This window comes from Schistocerca piceifrons, chromosome X, assembly GCF_021461385.2.
Source record: "Schistocerca piceifrons isolate TAMUIC-IGC-003096 chromosome X, iqSchPice1.1, whole genome shotgun sequence".
Taxonomy (NCBI): Eukaryota; Metazoa; Arthropoda; class Insecta; order Orthoptera; family Acrididae; genus Schistocerca; species Schistocerca piceifrons.
The window spans coordinates 837,263,629-837,278,292 of NC_060149.1; the positions used below are offsets into that span (position 1 = coordinate 837,263,629).

At 43.6% G+C, this 14,664-nt stretch overlaps 1 protein-coding gene and 1 pseudogene across 1 annotated transcript in view; both read left to right on the plus strand.

The window, feature by feature from the left end:
- Positions 1-14,664, plus strand: part of LOC124721306 (neurogenic locus protein delta) — a 1,352,207-nt gene that overhangs the window by 1,195,418 nt on the left and 142,125 nt on the right. Inside the window, exon 4 of the mRNA XM_047246214.1 lies at positions 12,108-12,162. The gene's annotated coding sequence lies outside the window, so the exon portion shown is untranslated. The remainder of the gene's footprint in view (positions 1-12,107; positions 12,163-14,664) is intronic.
- On the plus strand, positions 10,458-10,576 carry LOC124723578 (annotated as a pseudogene).

The window sequence follows — 14,664 nt, forward strand, 5'->3', positions numbered from 1 at the left end:
AGTGCTTAATTGGGAAGCTCACAACTGAAAAACATTTATACTAACAAGGACAATATTTGAAGCTGAAATCAGTGGTAATTACCTCGCAACTGGCTCAGTTGCGGACTCATGTTTACTAGAATATTTTTGCTTCTGTTATGGTATAAGTTCACCCTTTTGATCATTCCCATTTAATTATGATACACCTTGAATATTGTTTGGTACACTAACGTGGTTGCGATTTTGCCATCCAAAATCATTGTTGTCTTCATACGTCGCTATCGAAGGGAATGGTGTAGGACACATTACTTTCGGAGCTGCAGTTATAAATCATTTAATAAAAAGACGAATTGCGGGGAAGTAAGCGTCTTGCGGCTGAAGATAGAAATCAGGACTCGGCGCAAGGAAGCGTTCAGCAGCACGCGGTCGTGTGTGTGGTAATCTGTCAGCAGTTTTTGCCGCCCGTTCGCCTTCTGCTCGCCGTACAGCTGTCCCTGCAACCGAAGCGCCTTATGGCGTGCGAGCAATCACAGTGTTAACTCCAATTATTCCTGTGAGGGGCTGCCACCCCTACAGCCCACCTGAGATTCCCACTGCCAGTTTAATCGCCTTCTGGCTTCCGCCGGAAGACGGAGGGGCTACTCATCCCCAGCGGCGGGACAGATTGACTCTTAGCTGCTGCTCAGTATTCACTTATCTCAAGTGACGACAGTGCATTTCGTCATTACGTCATCAGGGCCATTCGAAAATCAGTACTAGCTGGTGACCGTGTTGATGCATCGAATACATGTTTTGTTGCTCACACTACCCCTTCGCCGATTTATTACCCGGTGTTTGTTTCCTTCATCGTAATCATATGCATCGCTTAGCGACTCGAATCTATTGAACATTGGTCTCCCATAAATGCTTGCTCGCTTCCCTGACTTGAGCATCTGCGTTTAGGTTTGACTAAATTTTCTTCATACTGATTCTGCGTTCAGCTACCGATGACTTCGACGTCAATAGAGATCATTTGGGCGAGGCTAAAGATATTGGTTGCAATTTCTTTATATGTAAATGAAGAAACATTATATGATAGAGAATTACCGAATGAAACTGCAGCTATTAAGACTCTGACCCCATATTAGGGAGGACGGAGCTGCTCTGTCCAGCCATCCTGATTTGGGTATCCTGTGGTTTTCCTGGCTCGCTGAGGCAAAGCAGTGATGGTTCCTTAATCTAGCCCACGGCACTTGTCCTATCCCCGGAGGATATCTGTCCTACTCTCTTAAAGCACATTCTGTATGCTGTGTGTTACATTTTGGACTATTGTTTGACACTGGATCACCTTGACAAGTCCTATGTCATTATGAGATGATTCTTGAACGAATAAAGTTAATAAAGGAACCACCGCAGCTACGGCTGAAGCAGTTTGTGGGAACAGCAGTAAACTTAAAATGTGGTGGAGGAGACTTGAAACCCACTCGACTGCGGTCCCTGTTTCCAACCCACTATGCTACCTTGGTCAGTGATTGGCATACAGCACATTTTGTTAAAGCTGGAAATAGAGAGTGACAATCAATATAGCTGTCACATTTATCTGTAAACGCGCATATTTAATAAGTAGTGAGAGTAAAATCTGTTCTCCGCTATGAATAAAACAATCGGAGTTTTCATCCTTCTCACAGGCGCGTGAAATCGCTCTTCCTGAGTCAACGCTGACGAATGTAAATGTTGCGGTAGCGCCAAGGCCGACTTACTCGAGCGAGCGTCCGCTCATTCTAATTGCAGCTTAAGCAGATACACCTCTGTTCAGTGCAGCTAGCCACTCTCCGTAAGAATCTTCTCCATTTATGATTAAATTCTGTGGAGTTAATTGAATTTCCGGGTTGGAGTTTTGGCACTCGCAAAATCAGATCACGACGGAGGCAGGAAACGTCTACGAAGGTTCCCGTTTTTTCAATGCAATAACATCTTTACGGGTTTCTTGCCACATAAGAGCGCCGTGTGAGGCCGACATTTCGAAGAGGCTACTTTCTCTTTCCATTTTCTGGAGCGGAAGGTCACACGTAACACAATAACACGTAAACACGTAAAGTGTGATGTAGGTAGGGTACCCATTGCACAGTAAGTGTTTCATTGCCGAAAATTATTAAAGAAAAGTTAACTTACTGTCAAAGTCGCTTTACGTTCTAACATCCTGTCAATGTTTTTTTTTTTTTTTTTTTTGTTTTAATTCACTATGGGACTCAACTGCTGAGGTCATTAGTCCCCTAGAACTTAGAACTAGTTAAACCTAACTAACCTAAGGACATCACAAACATCCATGCCCGAGGCAGGATTCGAACCTGCGACCGTAGCGGTCTTGCGGTTCCAGACGGCAGCGCCTTTAACCGCACGGCCACTTCGGCCGGCTGTCAATGTTTTATGCCCTCCTTAGCGCTGTAGTTGAATCAGACACACGTAAGACATCAGGCATTGGTAAGTCCTTATCTTTCTATATACACCACAAGCTACGTGCACTGGATGGGGTGGATGTTTTTGTAGCAGAATTAGATACTATACTAAGGAGACTGTTTAGCAGACATTCATACGATCCATCCTAGAATATTGTTCAAGGGTGTGTGTGGGATCCACACCGAACAGGACTAACAGGAAATACTGAATGTAGCACAGAGTGCTGAGAAGTAATGCCTACGAATTTTTATGTGAAAGCTCTTCTAGCCTTTTTAAAACAAAACAAACGTTATTAGCATTCTACATCTTTATTCATCGTGTCTACATATTTATTTCTCAACATAGACACCCAGGTTACGAACACAGTTCTTCCAACGACAGACCAGTTAGTGGATACCGTCGCTGTAGAATGTTTGTCTTTGTTGATGGAGGTTCAGACTCACCTCTGCTCCTACCATTTCATCACTATGAAAGTGAAGTCTTCGAAGGTGCTGTTTAAGTTACGGAAATAGATTAAAGTGGTATGGGGCCAAGTCTGGACTCAAATGTTCAAATGTGTGTGAACTCTTACGGGACTTAACTGCTAAGGTCATCAGTCCCTAAATAGTTAAAAACCTTTATGAGTGACGCCAACTATCCTATGAAAGCCTACTTGCAGAGCTACAAGAAACAGTGAGGAATACTGTAGTCCTCTACGTACTGCTTCCGCAAGAACTGTGAAGACAAAGTGAGACCAGTTACAGTCATTCTGTCTGCGCTCCATATACGAATGTAATGGGAGGAAATACTAATGCGTGAAACCTCTTACGCTGAACTTCACAATGGTCAGCAGAGTATGGATGTAGACGTACATGTAGAAGTGCAGTCAGTGTCAAGAGAACGTGAAGCCATTGCTACTTGTAGCGTTTCGAGTGAGAGCCAGAAAAACTCATGTATTTTTGTTTGACAGAAATAAATAGTTAAAAGCGCGTCTCATTGGCGCTATAACAACAGCTGACTGCAATGCTACTTGGCAGCGTGATCTGAGGACACTGAACTCCGTGGAAACATTTTTAAGGATATGTGGAAGAGAAGCAACGAATTAACCATTCCAAGACATACATTTTAGTTTCCTCATGAAAGGCTAACATTTCTTAATTATGTCCCATGTTTAGGTTACACGTTACAAACGTTCTCAACGTGATGACCATATGCATCTGCGACAGCGTGGAACAGCACTATAGATTGCTGTACTGCTTCCCGACTTTTCGAATGGTGGACCAATGGAATGTTTAGTTGTCGTGACAGTTAATGCACTTATTTATTATTTATTTGCTTATCTATACATGTATTTAAGAAGGGCTTCAGTGTCTGACCGTTGTAGCCATACTTCATGTTATTGAACGTTATCGGTAATGCCATATTCTGTGCGCTCTATTTCCCTCTCGTACAATTGCTTGTAGGTAGGGCAGTCAGGTCCCCCTGCCTTATCACATGTCTTGTTTCCATATTTTCACGGTATATATACACCCAGCTGTGTCTTCCTCTCTGCATTCTGACTTCTTGTGGCCTGTCTTCACACATTTCCCACAGACTGGTTCTTAACAGCAACGTTTTGGCGGACGACCTAGGCCCCAGCAATTAAAGCATTTTTGAACAACGACAAAATCCCCGATGTATAAGTACTCGAACTAAATATAGAATCTTTCCCTTTGCAGCAGCAGAAAACGAACCCTTGGAGTGACTTCCAGGACGTTATTAACTGTTCGTTTACCTTTTAGGCCTATTTTGAACTTTATTTTGACTTCCTCGTAGGATTCTTCCTTAAGTGCGACTTGATACGCTGTACGGAGAGGTCAGAATTTCCTCGACTCTTCACATTTAATATCTTTTAGTTGCATGTCTTGTTTATGATTCTCCTTTTATCTGTTTTGTGTTTCCGTTTCTGAGACGACTGTATTTGCTGTGGATCTGATTGCTTATAATATTACTTTGTCTTGTATCGGACTGATTATTTTTGTTGATTGTTTCAAATGGCTCTGAGCACTATGTGACTTAACTTCTGAGGTCATCAGTTGCCTAGAACTTAGAACTAATTAAACCTAATTAACCTAAGGACATCACACACATCCATGCCCGAGGCAGGATTCGAACCTGCCACCGTAGCAGTCCCGCGGTTCCGGACTGAGCGCCTAGAACATCTAGACCACCGCGGCCGGCTATATTGATTGTTTCACGTATGGTCTTGGTGTCTTGATTGTTTTCCGATTTGAAGAAAACACTCGACTGTCTTGATTTGGCATGCTGTACGAGGTGCATTCAAGTTCTAAGGCCTCCGATTTTTTTTCTAACTAACTACTCACCCGAAATCGATGAAACTGGCGTTACTTCTCGACGTAATCGCCCTGCAGACGTACACATTTTTCACAACGCTGACGCCATGATTCCATGGCAGCGGCGAAGGCTTCTTTAGGAGTCTGTTTTGACCACTGGAAAATCGCTGAAGCAATAGCAGCACGGCTGGTGAATGTGCGGCCACGGAGAGTGTCTTTCATTGTTGGAAAAAGCCAAAAGTCGTTAGGAGCCAGGTCAGGTGAGTAGGGAGCATGAGGAATCACTTCAAAGTTGTTATCACGAAGAAACTTTTGCGTAACGTTAGCTCAATGTGCGGGTGCGTTGTCTTGGTGAAACAGCACACGCGCAGCCCTTCTCGGACGTTTTTGTTGCAGTGCAGAAAGGAATTTGTTCTTCAAAACATTTTCGTAGGATGCGCCTGTTACCGTAGTGCCCTTTGGAACACAACGGGTAAGGATTACGCCCTCGCTGTCCCAGAACATGGACACCATCATTTTTTCAGCACTGGCGGTTACCCGAAATTTTTTTGGTGTCGGTGAATCTGTGTGCTTCCATTGAGCTGACTGGCGCTTTGTTTCTGGATTGAAAAATGGCATCCACGTCTCATCCATTGTAACAACCGACGAAAAGAAAGTCCCATTCATGCTGTCGTTGCGCGTCAACATTGCTTGGCAACATGCCACACGGGCAGCCATGTGGTCGTCCGTCAGCATTCGTGGCACCCACCTGGATGACACTTCTCGCATTTTCAGGTCGTCATGCAGGATTGTGTGCACAGAACCCACAGTAATGCCAACTCTGGAGGTGATCTGTTCAACAGTCATTCGGCGATCCCCCAAAACAATTCTCTCCACTTTCTCGATCATGTCGTCAGACTGGCTTGTGCGAGCCCGAGGTTGTTTCGGTTTGTTGTCACACGATGTTCTGCCGTCATTAAACTGTCGCACCCACGAACGCACTTTCGACACATCCATAACTCCATCACCAGATGTCTCCTTCAACTGTCGATGAATTTCAATTGGTTTCACACCAAGAAAATTCAGAAAACGAATGACTGCACGCTGTTCAAGTAAGGAAAACGTCACCATTTTAAGTATTTAAAACAGTTCTCATTCTCGCCGCTGGCTGTAAAATTCCATCTGCCATACGGTGCTGCCATCTCTGGGACGTATTGACAATCAACGCGGCCTCATTTTAAAACAATGCGCATGTTTCTATCTCTTTCCAGTCCGGAGAAAAAAAATCGGAGGCCTTAGAACTTGAATGCACCTCGTATTGGTACTTCTACTTTGCTCTTCGGTTTTGATGCTGGGTCAGCGGCCGTAACTGCCGCAAAGGACAGTGGAGTTGACCAACTTTCTAATCATTGATTTTCTATTTTTGAGATCGGTTATTTCTGATTCTAGACGATGAATTCATTCCAGCGCATCTGGTACATTGGCATTAGCTAATTCTTTACGTAAACGCTCATTTTCTTAACTCCTCATTCTGCCCTTTTGATTTTGCTTGAGTGATGACGAGCAGCCAAATTTTGGTTTTCACTGTTGTTGGTGTACCTGTTGATGTTCTTTTATACCTCAGTTCGTTTTGAAGCTCCGTATAAACGGCGATCTTTTCCGTAGTCGACGCATCTGAAGGTGTTACGGACGATGCGATTTCAGCAGAGGTATTTCGTTTTATAGCACCTGTTTTTCAGCTGTTCGTTGTGCTCTCATCCTGTATTCCTTCTGAAGTAACCGTGATTACTATTTTTGGTGATCCGCTGTCGCTACAAGGACTAGTGGCGGTTGTCGCCAGCAGAGACCAAGTAGTTGTCTCCAGTATCCAAGCTTTCACGTAAGAATGGAGACAGCGCGATCAGGGTGCCACAAAGCGGGCATCCCAAATTCTTCACAATGTGAGGTGTTGGGAGAAAAAAAACACTTATAATTTTCTAAAACATAGTCAGTTTCTAGTCTATTTGGCTTTGGCACGGAAACAGCAGTTACAGGGGACAAGAAGTCACATTCCTGTTGAATGACGTTTCGCGGCCCTGTTGCTACTTTGCTTGTCGCTACTCACATACAGACGGCGTTGTTGCTGATGCGTCTACTGTTTGTGCAGTCGCTGATATCACACGGTGCCTCCGCCGCTGAAGCCGATGTCTCCGGTGGCCGGAGGTGTGGCAGCTGGTACAGGTACTGCCGCTGCTGCTGATGCAAGCCGAGCTGACTTTTCGCAAACAGATGCGCAAAGCGACGTGGGGCGCCACGACCCGGGCCGCGGAGTAACAACTATTACAGACAGGCGATATCACGAAAAGTATTTACACGTCTTTTATGATTACAGTATCAACCGTACGAACTGCACTCACAGTGGCATCAATGGCACGACATGCAATCGCCAACCGAGCGCGAAAGTTAGTGGATTCAGTTTTCCACCGTAAATACGTGGTAAGACCGGAGTGGGCGTTAACGCTCTACCGACACGGTGGCCATCTTGAAACAGAGTTCTTTCTCTGCTTGAAAATCGCACATTGGATTCAGCATTCTCAACCACGGCAACAGTAGCTTCTTCAACAATTTGTGGCCTCTCTCAGGAGCAACTCCCAAATCGCCAGTTAATTCGAATTTCCGAATCATGTTCTTCAACCTTGGTGAGGAAAGATGACCTTCTTTAAGGGGAGTTTACAGACAAAAAATCAAAATTTTTGACATTTTACGAAACAAGTCCTACAATATTCTTCACTCTTTCCTGCTCAAAATGGTAAACAGCTTATCTTTGACGTTTAGAAGTAATTTATTTTTACTTTTGAATGCATTATGGGAATCAGCAGTGATCAATGTCTTGTAAATAATTACTATTAAAAACAGTCTTGATCACGATTTATTTTATAAGGTGACCGGTTTCGACCACTACGGTGGTCATCTTCAGACCATTGAGTGGGAACCCCTTTCTGTTGGAGAATCACAATTTATTTTTAATTTTATTACATTACATGCACACCTCTGAAACTACCTAATTTCGGGGATGCATCTCTTTGTACGCGATTCTGGAACATCTATCTATATGTGCAGTTGACTCAAATCCACCGAGCGAGGTGGCGCAGTGGTTAGCACACTGGACTCGCATTCGGGAGGACGACGGTTCAATCCCGTCTCCGGCCATCCTGATTTAGGTTTTCCGTGATTTCCCTAAATCGCGTCAGGCAAATGCCGGGATGGTTCCTTTGAAAGGGCACGGCCGATTTCCTTCCCCATCCTTCCCTCACCCGAGCTTGCGCTCCGTCTCTAATGACCTCGTTGTCGACGGGACGTTAACACTAATATCCTCCTCCTCCTCCTCAAATCCATATGAAAATGTGGAGATAAAGGAAAGTGGACTCGTACTAAAGAGGATTGGCACACGCCTCAGAAAATTAGAACCAACTCTTCGCGCAACGACGTTGTCAGATGGCAAGCCGCTGAGGGGTCGACTGAGTGATAAAGCAATACATCAGCTTCAGCAGTATTATGAAATATCCATCAGGAATTACGGATATGATTTATAAAGTATGAAGACAGCCGTACTGGCCTCATAGTTATTCAAATTCTCAAATGACAGAAAACCGATACATTCAATTTGCCCAACTGTATCTTAATCGTGCTGTAAATTCCGGAATGCTGAAGTTTCAGGAGTGGATTTTGAACACAAGAAGTCTCTTCATGAAGCTGTTATGGAAGCCACCAAGCGAATTTATAGGAACCTAACTCGCCCATACCTCCTCCAAAAGCGTCTACTGGGCGGATTCAGAATCCCAATTTGCCTTTCAATAATATTATCCGGACAAGAGTGCCCAAGAGTGCCCAAAATGTGTTTGTAGAGTTAAATACACTGAAACGTGGAGTTAGTGACGTTGTATTAACCTTTAATTATGGAAACATGTGGAAAATAAGACAGTGACCTAGCCCATCTTAACATCACCCCAAGCTGTCATAATGTAAAGAGGTTAAAATCATCAGGCAAGTCGAGACATGTTGAGGCACAGCGTGGAGCCGAGTTTACTATCAAAGAAGCATGGTCAACATGAAGGAGGAAGCTTTTAGAGGCGGAAGGTACCAGAGAAGATGATGCTGAATATGCTGATGGATGCTTTTGAGTCTTAATTTAAAAATATGAGTGAGTTTTTATCATTTAAACTTAAACGAGATTTTCTCAAAATGACGTTTTTATACTTTATGTACCTGTACATCAAAAATTACATGTGGTAGCTACAGGAAATTTTGTGACAGCCAGTACCTACTGATGCGAAATCCTGGTAGTGATTTGAATATGTACGAATCCATGGTCTCACATGTACTGATATTCACAGTAGAACTGACATAATTTAAAAAAATATATATCTCTGCTGCTTTTGTATCTTATTTCTTAATTCTGCTTCGGTAGACATACACTGAGATGACAGAAGTTACGGGATGCTTCCTAATATCATGTCGGACCTCCTTTTGTCCGGCGTAGCGCAGCAGCCCGTCGTGGCATGGAATGAACAAGTCGTTGGAAGTCCCCTGCACAAATAATGAGCCATGCTACCTCTATAGCCACCCATAAATGCGAAAGACTTGCCGGTGCAAGATTCTCTGCTCGAACAGACCTCTTGATTATGTCCCATAAATGTTCGATGGGATTCATATCGGGCGCTGTGGGTGGCCATATCATTCGTCTGAATTGTCCAGAATGTTCTTTAAACCAATCGCTAACAGCTGTGGTCCAATGACGTATTTGGGAAAAATGAGGTCCACGAATGGCTGCAAATGGTCTCCAGGTAGCCGAACGTAATAATTTCCAGTGAATGATCGGTTCAGTTGGACCAGAGCACCAGTCATTTCCCTATAAACACAGCCCACACCATGATGGAACCACCACCAGCCTGTGCAGTGCCTTGTTGACAACTTGGGTCCGTAGCTTCGTTTGATCTCCGCCACAATCGAGCCCCACCGTAAGGTCTTACTGACTGGAATCGGGACTCATCTGACCAGGCCAACGTTTTCCAGTCGTATAAGGTCCAACCGACGTAGTCACGAGCCCAGAAGAGGCGCTGCATTCGATGTTTGCTGTTAGCAAAAGCAATCGCGTCGGGGTGCCATAACCCATCAACGCCAAGTTTCGCCGTGTTGTCCTAACGGATACGTTCCTAGTACGTCCCACATTGTTTTCTAGGGTTATTTCACGTAGTGTTTCTGGTCTGTTTAATAATAAGTTATTAAATGAAACAACAAGTTTACTGTTACCAGTCAATGCTCTCATTTAAAATGTATAAGTTATCTGAAAAAAAAAATTAGATTGTTATCTACATTGGTTTCAGAGATAAAGGTGCATAAATTTGGCTTATTCAACATTGACAGCACGCACCCTACGAACTCCCCTTAATGCGTCAATACTCACGAAGGGCAGCAGCACTATTTCTATTGTTTTGACAAACAACTTTACGAATAAAGCCCTGCTCACCTCGTCAACAACCATGTTGAGTGTCTACTACGGTAATACACACTGTTGGTTGTGGTTCAACATTACGTCGCCGTACAAGTACCGGCGCCTAACGCCTAACGCTAACACCGCTAACAACGCAGTTCCTGAAGCGCACAGTATTAACATCATTCTTAGAAACTTGAGTATCCATGCAGCTAATACTTTTCCGTATGTACTGGCTCACGCAGCGAAAATTTAATTACAACCACCCTATATATTCGTAGGGCAACGGCCTCTCCGCAGTGGATACACCGGTTCCCGTCAGATCACCGAAGTTAAGCTCGGTCGGGCGTGGTTTGGCACTTGAATGGGTGACCATCCTGGCGACCATGCGCTGTTGCCATTTTTCGGGGTGCACTCAGCTTCGTGATGCCAATTGAGGAGGCTACTCGACCGAATAGTAGCGGCTCCAGTCACAGAAAATCATCATAACGACCGGGAGAGCGGTGTGCTGACCACACGCCCCTCAGGAATCTAACTGCAGCAGTTCACTTATAGTATCTTCAAGATAAACTCTCAGCGTTTCTGAAACATGCGCTACTGCCCAATCGAGCGGTGATGTAGTTTCAACATGATGAGATACACCACAGTCGAGGGTGGCTGTCCAGAATAGTTACCGTGATAAGTACTCTGGTCCATTGAATGGTGAGCCAATATAAATTTTCTTGTGAGGTTATTTAGAACAAATTATGTACGCTCAGAGGTTGGCGAATCCTGGTTAGCTTCAGTTGTTCACTGAGATCTGTAAATCTGTTATGCGAAATGTGTTGCAGCGCGCCACATTGTACTTACAATGTCGTACACGCCTCTGTACTAACAGTTAAAATCATCATTTAGAACAAACAGCTGATACACTAAACGACGTAGCGAATGTCGTGTAGTATGTTTCTTAGCCACAGTATACATAATACAAACAGTCTTTCGGAACGGTTATGCAACCTTGCTGCATCACAGGTGGTAATAGGAGAACAGAAATTAAAAGAGGGTAGGTACGTGGCATTCGAACTCCCTGATGCTCGAACTCTCTTCAGTGCATAGCATTCGGTCGTGTAGCACTTGCAATGCCTGATATAAAGAGAACAGATCTCGACAGTACGGCACCTTTTCGTAGCATACAACTCTTGTTCTAGGCGCGCAGTCCGGAACCGTGCGACTGCTACGGTCGCAGGTTTGAATCCTGCCTCGGGCATGGATGTATGTGATGTCCTTAGATTAGTTAGGTTTAAGTAGTTCTAAGTTCTAGGGGACTGATGACCACAGCAGTTGAGTCCCATAATGCTCAGAGCCATTTGAACCATTTTTTTTACAACTCTTGCTGCAATGTTGTGTTAATCGCATTTACCATTTTATGTCTTTTCTGTTTTCGCTGTTGAACTAAGAAGGTAAGGATAGATTTAGCATTTCTGTTCTCTTCTTGCGAGTAAATCCACATTTCGCATTGTACAGGGTGTTTATAACTGAAATGACGGTCTTCCAAGTGCTGCTACGCTGGCTGTGTACATCGCAGGACGCTGAGACATCTTAGCTATGTTCATTAATCGGTGTGCTAGTGGAATATGCTGGAAAAAATAATAGTTCCATTTTTTGCCACCAGGTGAAAATGTGTGGCTGCAGGAGAAGGAGAGGAACGTTCGAACACATGGTACGGTGATTCTAGCATATTTGTTATAATATTGTCACAAGTTACAACGTGTTCACTGTGGTCTAGTTGTAATGTGTGTTTACATGGACCCATACACTAGTCACAAACTTGTATCTGTTACCAGTTTAAGATGAATGTATATTCATGCTAATCCTCTTATGATTCTAAAACATAGATGCGCAAAACTGCTATACCAAGCATTTAGTTCACAATGGACAACTTTCTGTTTCAGATACCCAGTTCCAGTTCGCTGATCAACTGGTATAAGAACCTCCTCCACTACTTCGGTAATTATTTTTAATCTGAGGCATTTACAAATTAATTCTAGTATTCTTATTAGATGTACTGTGTATTCATTAATTACTTAACACTAATTTAATATTTTCTGCAATACCCAATATTATAAGATAATATACATGATTGTTTTCTGAAGTATTCAATGTGGTCTCACAATCCCAGAGTCACAAACATGGGGTGATTTTGTTATCATTCATGACACCATTTACTGTAAGAAATAGGAAGCGACTGCAAACGAAAGAGCACAAAATAGAGATTATGCAAAATATTTATTTCATTGTTTTCATTTATACTAGTGTTTCCAATAGAATATCTGGAGACAGATGTTCATACTCAAACAACAATTCTGTATGTACTAATTACATTAATTCAGTTGCCATAAAAGTTTTGTGAATATCATAACATAGAAAACTATACCGGAGAACTAACGATTCGGCCACTGTAAACGTGGTTCCATTATTGGTGTTTCCCAGTAATTTTTCCCCTTGGTTTTTCATTACGGCACAGCACTGCACACAGAAAACTCTTATGTCAACTGACTCTGGGCGCAGAAGCCTTCGCAGTTCTACATTAGTGCAGTTGACAAAATGCGTTGTGTAAAGGTTTTAGTGTTGTGTAAGCATACAGATCACTTCAAAACTTTTAGTTTAAACCAAATATGGTCGAAACCACTTTCAATTTTATAGCTGTTTATAAGCATACATTACGAGGAAAATGTTACTGTAGCCGGCCGTAGTGGCCGAGCGGTTCTAGGCGCTTCAGTCTGGAACCGCGCGACCGCTACGATTGCAGGTTCGAATCCTGCCTCGGGCATGGATGTGTGTGATGTCCTTAGGTTAGCTAGGTTTAAGTAGTTCTAAGTTCTAGAGGACTGATTACCTCAGCTGTTAAGTCCGATAGTGCTCAGAGCCATTTGAACCATTTGTTACTGTAGGTTATACTGACATACTGGGTGGTAATAATTAAACTGATGGTTTTCTGAGCGCGCAGTGTGGGCTGCATACATGGCAGGACGCTGAAACGTTGTAGGTATGTTCATTGACCGGTGCGTTCGTGGAGTATGCTGAAAAAATAATAGTTCTACGTTCTGCCGCCAAGTGAATATATGGCGCTGTAAGCAGTCAGACTGTGAAATAGATCCTGCTTTGACATCAACATGTTGTTGTTGTTGTGGTCTTCAGTCCTGAGACTGGTTTGATGCAGCTCGCCATGCTACTCTATCCTGTGCAAGCTTTTTCATCTCCCAGTACCTACTGCAACCTACATCCTTCTGAATCTGCTTAGTGTATTCATCTCTTGGTCTCCCTCTACGATTTTTACCCTCCACGCTGCCCTCCAATACTAAATTGGTGATCCCTTGATGCCTCAGAACATGTCCTACCAACCGATCCCTTCTTCTGGTCAAGTTGTGCCACAAACTTCTCTTCTCCCCAATCCTATTCAATACTTCCTCATTAGTTATGTTATCAACATATGCCACAAATTCTGCTGCCAGTATTCCAGCTCTGCCAGGAGAGCTGTCTTTCCCCTTGACTTTGCGCCTAGTTTTTTGGTATGCATGGGAATGGATGACATGCAGCTGGGGAATATTCCTTGGACGGATGAGGCACATTTTACTCTGTACGATGCCGTAAATGGACAGAATTGTCGTTTATGGGACTCTACTCAGCCACATGTTGTGCAGGAACTCACTGCACTCGTCTTACGTGAGTGTGTGGCGTGGTTCTACAAACTCCTTCATTCTCGGTCCGTTTTTCTTCGAGGAGATGACACCTCACAGGCCTGTTAGGTGCACGGTAACGTATACACGTTTAAAATACCACCTTGTGCAACACTTGCTTCCAGCTTTGCAGTTTACTGTGTCCACACCACTATTTTCATACAGGATGGTGTGACACCATATATCTCTTGCCAGGTGAAAGGTCTGCTTCAAGAAACATTTTGTAACGACCGTGTCATCACTAGACAATTTCCAGATGTGTGGCCTTCCAGATCCCCGGACCTAAATCCAATCTGGTTTTGAGGATACTGAAAGATTCTGTCTGTCAGGGGTGTATCCGGACACTTCCTGATCAGAGGGATAGCATACGACAACACGTCGCTACGGATGCAGCATGTTCCTGGGTCGGGAGACCATACTAAACACACGTCGTAACTTTTGACCATATACCAATAAACGTGCCAGAACTACTGTTATCATGTGTTTCATCGTTCCTTCCCTTTCTCTGCACCCACATCAAATTTTGACTGGTTACAGCGCCGTATTTTACCTGGTGGCAGAAAGTGGAACTACTACTTTTTTCAGCATTCTACACGAGCGCACCGATTAATGAACATACGTACTATGTTTCACCGTCCTGTGATGTATAGAACCCACACTGCAGCACTCGGAACACCGTCATTTTAATTACAAGCAACTGGCATTTGAGTTAGTATTCAGAAACTATAACTTGTGTTAACAAATTATTGCAGAGAATAGTAGTGTGCTGTGG